This window comes from Sminthopsis crassicaudata, chromosome 1, assembly GCF_048593235.1.
Source record: "Sminthopsis crassicaudata isolate SCR6 chromosome 1, ASM4859323v1, whole genome shotgun sequence".
Classification (NCBI taxonomy): Eukaryota; Metazoa; Chordata; class Mammalia; order Dasyuromorphia; family Dasyuridae; genus Sminthopsis; species Sminthopsis crassicaudata.
Window position 1 is genome coordinate 755,119,093 of NC_133617.1, and position 7,576 is coordinate 755,126,668.

Consider the following 7,576-nt stretch of genomic DNA (forward strand, 5'->3'; position numbering starts at 1 on the left):
TCAAGGGATCATTAATGAACATTTAGAAAAGCAAGTGAATTGTAGTTCAGGTGGTGACTTGAAAATCAGCCAAGTAATCTGGCTTCTCAGCAAACATCTAAAAAGGGAATCAGATGAAACAGTGTTCAAGATATGGATCAAGGAAATAATAGGAAGATCTTTCATTTGGCTTGGACTGAATAAACATATAACAGAATCTGTGGGCGTTGGGGCAGGGATCCTTCCAATGAAGCGTGCAGTGATCTCAGGTGAATAGACTGGCGCTTACCACCATTCAGAAACAGGCCACCAGCCCCCAAATCCTGCAGAGCTCCCATGAGAAGACTCCAATTCGGCGGAGTCCCACAGCATTCTGATATAGTAAATGGCAGGAAAATGCTGGACACAATGAAGAAAAATATTCAGTGACAGGAGACACGTGTAAGTAAACTTGGAAGAAGAGAGTAACTTCACAACAGGCAGAAGCAAAGCCACAGGGAAAATGTGTTAATAGAGTACCTGGAAATGTGAAGCAAGAGATAAAACATGAAATTAGATCTGTGGAGGGAAAACACGAAGGGAGATTAAATAATTTAGAACAGAAGAGGGAAAATCTTACCTATGAGGCAGACTTCACTTACCTCCTGCCATGCTAGAATGGAACAGACAGAACTCAAAAACTCTAAGAGACAATAATACAGAATAGATAAAAATAAAAATATTGGAAAAAATAAAAGACACTACAAGCTATCTACTTAAAAATGCTTGAGAAGAAAGAATTGAAGAAAAATCAACCTCTCTGAAAATCATGATCTCCCCAACTGCTAGACTCCATATTTACACACACTGAAATTCAGTTTGCCCTGACAACTGTATTAGAAGCACAAGACAATAGCTGAAGCAGACCGAAAATCATATCATAAAGCAGCAGTCATCAATACCATTTGGTATTGCTAAGAAAGAGTAGTTTGCTGTCTAGGAAGGGGAGGTGGGGGAATGGGAGGGAGAAATATGGAAAGGGTGAAGTTAAAAACTCTCTTTGCATGTATTTTAAAATTAAAAGTGAATATTATTTTAAAAGAAATTTAAAAAGAAGCACAAAACAAAGTAAAAATTGGAGAAGAGCACTGGTCACTATCTGAAAGAGTCTTCAAACTTCATACTCTCAGGAATGTCAGAGTTGCAATCTGGAGCTTATAGGTCAAAGGAAAAAAAGTTAAAGCATCTAAAAGTCAAGTCAGTATAGTAGGATTCTGACTTTTAATCCAGTCAAAAAAAAAAAAAAAAAAAAAAATAAAAGTCAAGTCAGTAAGCATTTATTTAGCACTTCCTGGGTCCTGTTAAGCACTTGGGATTTGAATATCAGGAAAAGAAAACTCGTCTTTGTTCTTAAGGAGCTTACATTTTAATGAGGGAAGCTAACACATCAAAAAGGAGATGAAAAGGGGCAGGAAAGAGCATACTTGCAATGATTCCATGATGGAAAAAATTTGGAAGAAAATTGGGCTCTGTGAGAGGCTATGTTAACTTCAGTGGAGCTCGGTGAGAAATGAGGACATGGCGAGCCTGGGTACTTACCTCCTTCAAATGGAAGTTCTCGAAGGAACTGACCACTTAGAGGAAGAGTACTCTTCACGCCTGAGGTGGGCAGAGTGAACTTCCAGAGGGAGAAGGCTGCTGGGGCATGATGGAGAAAGTCCACAGTGAATGGCCAGATCGAAAGAGTAGATGCTAAAGACTAGGTCATCATGGGAGGCCTTCTGAGGACTATCCCGGGAGTCTTGACTTGGTCATGTTCTGGTTCACATTTGTATCAATAACTCGGAGAAGAAATCTGCAGATGACACAGATCCAAGAGGGCTGGCTAGGGCATCTTGGGCAAGGAAGTCCAAATCCAACCAAATCTCAAGAGCTTAGAGCTCAGGGCTGATATTAATAACAATAACAAATAATAGCAATTAGTAACTAACATTCACATAGTGCTTTACGGTTTACAAATCACTTTATCTAGGTTATCTTCTTTTACAAGACATGTTATGATGGGTAACCCTTTAATATTTGGTTGATGTGGAAAATTGGTCATCATTTCTAGAGTTCCTTTTCCTTGCCTTCTTTCTGGCATCTGATTAGTCACTCTGAAGCTCTAATTATATATTTAGCCTGGCTTCCCTTCAAGTTGGTGTAGTCAATGAGGAAAAATAAAGCACTGTCATGGCAGCAGCTGGCCATCCCAAAGAGACAACTGGACTGTTCAGACTTTTTTTTTCTCAAACCTAGAACATAAAAATATTAAAATGGGAAGGGGAGGGGGAGAAGTAGGACCACCACGGGGGTTTTCAGTTGCACATAAGTTCCTCATGTCTGATGTTTCACAATTTATCTCTGAATGGGAAAAAGAACAAGTTGGAAATGTAAGAGATTTGAAACAAAAATGTAAAGATTTGCTGTCCAAAGTGCCTGAATCACAATAGACTATATTTGTCATTCCTATTTCTTTGGTAGAACTTATTAGATAAACCTTCTAATACTTTCCTTTGCTGGATCCTAGGGAAGAGGAAATCTAACAAAACATAAGAGTATTTGGAAATGCCTTTGCACCATGTTAACTTGCTGAAATAAGTTTTCTACTTATTCATAATGCTACTTAAAAACAAGAATTGTCTTAGCTCTATTTATATTATAAAAGAAATTTTAAACATTAAAAGTGGGATTTGATTATAAAAGAACGTGTTAGAAAAATACAATTTGGAGGCATTTCAATTTCAGAATAAACTGTTTAAGAGTAAGAAACTCATCATTATATGTTATATTTAACAGATAATTGGTAACGTGTATTGTTTTAACTTGTCTAAGAAACAAATATTTCTGCAAATCAGACATAGCCCATCCTTTATTATTTAATTTGCTGCTTTTTAATAGAAATTATTTAAATTCACAAATAGAATTTGAAAGAAGGAAAAATCCTACCTCAGAATGACCCTGGAAGGTGGATACTATTATTATCCCCATTTTCCAGATGGGAAAACTGAGGAGGGGAGGGTTTCATTGTCTTGCTCAGGGTCATACAGCTAGAAAATGCCTAAGGCAGAATTTGAACTCAGGTCTTGATTCCAAATTCAGCATTCTATGCACTGTTCCACCTAACTGTCTCAGCAAGATACAATTTGGTAAGAATAAAGGAAACATTCTATTTGTGAATTTAAATGATCAACTTCCCAGGCAGGTGTGGTCAGACATCTGGTATTGACCATTCAGGGAATTTAGGGCACTTCGAGACTGCTCTGGCAGTGGGGAGAGCCTGGGGCCTCTTCAGGCAAGTCACTTCACCTTGTTTGCCTCAGTTTCCTCATCTGTAATGAGCTGGAGATGAACCAGTCCAGTGTCTCTGCCAAGAAAACCCCAAACTGGATCCCTGAGAGCTGAATGCACCTGAGGTGACTCAACAATAACAACAAACCTAATATGGGTCAAGAGCATGATGGGGTAGCTAGGAAACATCCTATAATCTTTTTTTTTTTTTTTTTTTTTTTTTTTTTGAGGCTGAGGTTAAGTGACTTGCCCAGGGTCACACAGCCAGGAAGTGCTAACATCCTATAATCTTAAGAAAGGCAGAATGTCCAGGGGAAAGGTAAGGAGCGTCCCCACGCCCATCATTCTGGGCCCACAGCCTGGGCTTTCCTGTTCACTGCTGGGGCCAGGGATTAGCAGGGCATTGCCAAGCTGGAGAGCCCCAGGAAGGGTCTTGAGTCATGGCAGAGGAGAACTGGCAGGAGCCACTGGCTCTAGGCACATTTAGCCTGAAGAATCAATCAGTAAAGTTATATGAGGGGCCTTCTATGTATTAGAAAGGGGGCTCAGTCCTGAGGATACAAAGACAAATATGGAATAGTTGTTGCCCTGAAGGAGCTTCTATTTTCTTGGAGAAGAGAAACTGTAGATCGAGGAGTTCAGGGCTTTGAAAGCGTCCGGGACAGGAAGCAGCCTTGCTGTGCTCAGCCCCAGAGGAGCTGGGAGGGGAGGAATCGGTGGTGCTGGTCTCAGGGAGGCCCCGTGAGCTCGCTGTTCCATGGGGAAGGCGCTGCCTGGAGGTGGAGGACCCCTCCTCACTGAGAGTCCCAAAGGGGCAGGATGATGTCTTGTGGGAGTCTATTTGTGGCTGAGACTGCTCCTCCAGCTCTGACATTTAGGGACCAGGCATTCCCAGGAAGAATATAGAATGCCCGTGCATCTCACCACCTTCCCTGGGGACTCCATGGCCCGTCACCTTTGGGTCCAAGTGCTTTTCTTTGGTAATGAGCATAAATCTGTGAGCAGGAGATGAGAGGAAACACTGCCTTTAAGGGAGGGGGAGGCCGCAGGCCACCTGGCTGAGTCCGAAGGCTTGGTGTGGTGACCACATTGGAGGCTGACGCACTTCGTGTTCTGGAGCATGGACTCGGTCCCCAAAGTGGAATGACTGCATCGGCAACCCCGGGGCCAAGGTAGGGCAGGTGGTGTTAATAAGATCCAACTCCAGGATGTGGAATCCTTCCTCCTCCTCCCCCCACTCCTCAGCAAGAACAGGGGAATTGTCAGAGTTCCCTTAATTCCCTTAAATCCCAGAATTCCCTTAAAAGGCTTATTGCCCAAATGGGAAAGAATGTCAGAGATTCTGCGGCGAATTTCAAATGAACCCGGCACGTGCTGGTCACAAATCATCTCTGAGATGGCTCCGCATCCCTGGTAGCCACAAAATGCCAGACCCGCTGCAGGCGTTTAGGAAGTGCTCGTTAGCCGGCCGGCCGATGAGCTGGGTCTCGGTCTCGCGGTCCCAGCCCCAAAGTCCCGCTAGGCTCTCTCCGAGCCGCGCTCGTGCCCTCGCTTGCTGGTCCCTAGTGCCTGAGGCAGCCTAGCGATCGGGAAAGGTGACTAATTGCTAGGAGCATTTTTTACATAGAGGAAGTCTGGGTCTCTTCTTTAAACTCCTGTCTGCTATTGCGATTTCTGTCCTCAGGAGACAAGCACAAAGACTAATCACTCACCCAAAAAGATTAAGTGTTCTCTGTCTCTGTCTCTCTGTCTCTCTCTCTGTCTCTCTATCTCTGTCTCTCTATCTCTGTCTCTCTGTCTCTCTCTGTCTCTCTATCTCTCTGTCTCTCTCTCTCTCCCCCTCTTACTCTCCTTCTCCTTCTCCCTCCTTCCTTCCCTCCCTCCCTTCTTCCTTCCTTCCTTCCCTCCCTCTCTTCTTTCTTCCTTCCTTCCTTTCTTCTTTTCTTTCTTTCCTTCCTTCCTTCCTTCTTTTCTTTCCTTCCTTCCTTCCTTCCTTCCTTCCTTCCTTCCTTCCTTCCTTCCTTCCTTCCTTCCTTCCTTCCTTCCTTCCTTCCTTCCTTCCTTCCTTCCTTCCTTTCTTCCTTCCTTCTTTTCTTTCCTTCCTTCCTTCCTTCTTTTCTTTCCTTCCTTCCTTCCTTCCTTCCTTCCTTCCTTCCTTCCTTCCTTCCTTCCTTCCTTCCTTCCTTCCTTCCTTCTTTTCTTTCCTTCCTTCCTTCCTTCTTTTCTTTCCTTCCTTCCTTCCTTCTTTTCTTTCCTTCCTTCCTTCCTTCCTTCTTTTCTTTCCTTCCTTCCTTCCTTCCTTCCTTCCTTTCTTCCTTCCTTCCTTCTTTTCTTCCTTCCTTCCTTCCTTCTTTTCTTTCCTTCCTTCCTTCCTTCTTTTCTTTCCTTCCTTCCTTCCTTCTTTTCTTTCCTTCCTTCCTTCCTTCTTTTCTTTCCTTCCTTCCTTCCTTCCTTCCTTCCTTCCTTCCTTCCTTCCTTCCTTCCTTCCTTCCTTCCTTCCTTCCTTCTTTTCTTTCCTTCCTTCCTTCCTTCCTTCCTTCCTTCCTTCCTCCCTCCCTCCCTCCCTCCCTCCCTTTTTTCTTTCTTTCCTTCCTTCCTTCCTTCTTTTCTTTCCTTCCTTCCTTCCTTCCTTCCTTCCTTCCTTCCTTCCTTCCTTCCTTCTTTTCTTTCCTTCCTTCCTTCCTTCTTTTCTTTCCTTCCTTCCTTCCTTCTTTTCTTTCCTTCCTTCCTTCCTTCTTTTCTTTCCTTCCTTCCTTCCTTCCTTCCTTCCTTCCTTCCTTCTTTTCTTTCCTTCCTTCCTTCCTTCCTTCCTTCCTTCCTTCCTTCCTTCCTTCCTTCCTTCCTTCCTTCCTTCCTTCCTTCCTTCCTTCCTTCCTTCCTTCCTTCCTTCCTTCCTCCCTCCCTCCCTCCTCCCTCCCTCCCTTTTTTCTTTCCTTCCTTCTTTCCCTTCTTCCCTTTTTCCTTCCACCATATTATACCATGCGGTTAACTTCATTGCTCTTACACTCTACAAACTACTTTCCCTTCTTCGCACCCAGACCCCGTGAGACGCCCGCGCCTCCCGTGTTTTCCACATCTGCATTTTGGCGCCCAGGTCCAAGACTAGCGCTCTATCCCTACCCTTCCTAAACGTCCGCCCTTGCTATCATAGCTAGCATTTTCCTTTGCTGGGGTGCTACTGTCTAATGGAGGAGCCGTCCCTCCTAGATCACTTATTGACAGCGATGGGAAGCAGCCCAAGGGCGGCCGCAGGTCCTCGGGTCCCTCCTAATTATGTATACTTTGCCCACCTTGCCGTCCCAGTAGCTCTCCGCCCGGTCCCGCCGTTGCCTCGCCCAATCCGGCCGGAGCGCGCTGGGCTCGGTGAGAAAGCTGGTGCTCGGCCCCAGCACTTGGCTGGCCGGCCTGTGGCCTCGGCGGCTTCAGTGAGGTCCTTGGTCCTCCCCGCCGCGGCGCAGACCCAGGCGCCTCCCCTTCCTCGGTGCTCCATTTCTTCCCGTAAGTCCTCCCCAGAAGGAAGGGCCACTCCGTGCTGGAGCCTCCCTCCCCCCGGGGTACCATTGGCAGCCCTTCGTCTCCGGGGCGGCGCGGCCTGTGCCACTTCTGCCGCGCCTGCCCCGTGGTTGGCTTATGACTGCCTCCCAGGTGCGTGTGTCCCGCGGTGTGGCCGCACGCGGCGTTCCTGGGGAGCTCGCGTGAGAAAGGGGCCTCGGGCCCAGGGAGGAGCCTGCCCGGATCCCTCATTCTACTCGCTCCGTTTTTAGTGATTTCCCCAAAGTGTCGCGTCCATGGGAAAGACCCGGGATCCGGACGCCTTCTTCGCGCGTTCGCTCCGGTGGGGGGGGGGGGGGGCGCCAGGCCGGGGAGTCTAGGGGCGGCCGAGGGGGAGCCAGAGCGCCCGGGCTCGCCTCTCCGAGGAGGCCCCTTGGCCCGGCAAAGTGGTTGGTGACGAATTCCTGGAGACCCGCTCCTGGCCCCGCTGCTGTTCCCGGTCCGGGGCGCGGTCTCCTCCGGAGGGGCCGGGGAGGGGCCCGCTGGGAGAGCGGTTCCGCCCGGTCTGCCGCAGGTATTTTAGACGGGCCGTTACCTTTAAGAGACGGCGCCATGGCGGCCGGCAGGGGCTCAGCTGTCACTACGGCCCCCGGGCCGGAGAGACTGACAGGAGCTGAGGCTGAGAGAAATGAGCAGAACCAGGAGATCGCTGTACGCCTCAGTGCTGTACGAGGACGGATTCTGAGGGAAGTGGAGATCTTCGACAGAGAGAAGAGCTGATCCACTTCCAGCTGAT

The 7,576-nt window shown here is 47.1% G+C and overlaps 1 long non-coding RNA gene across 1 annotated transcript; it reads right to left on the reverse strand.

Moving 5' to 3' along the window:
• Positions 1 to 1,962: 1,962 nt before the first annotated feature.
• LOC141552133 (uncharacterized) lies at positions 1,963 to 6,928 on the reverse strand. The gene is made up of 2 exons (XR_012485068.1): positions 6,579 to 6,928; positions 1,963 to 4,283 (listed from the first exon to the last, which is right to left on the reverse strand). It is a non-coding gene; the product is annotated as an uncharacterized LOC141552133 (long non-coding RNA).
• Between the last annotated feature and the right edge of the window lie 648 nt (positions 6,929 to 7,576).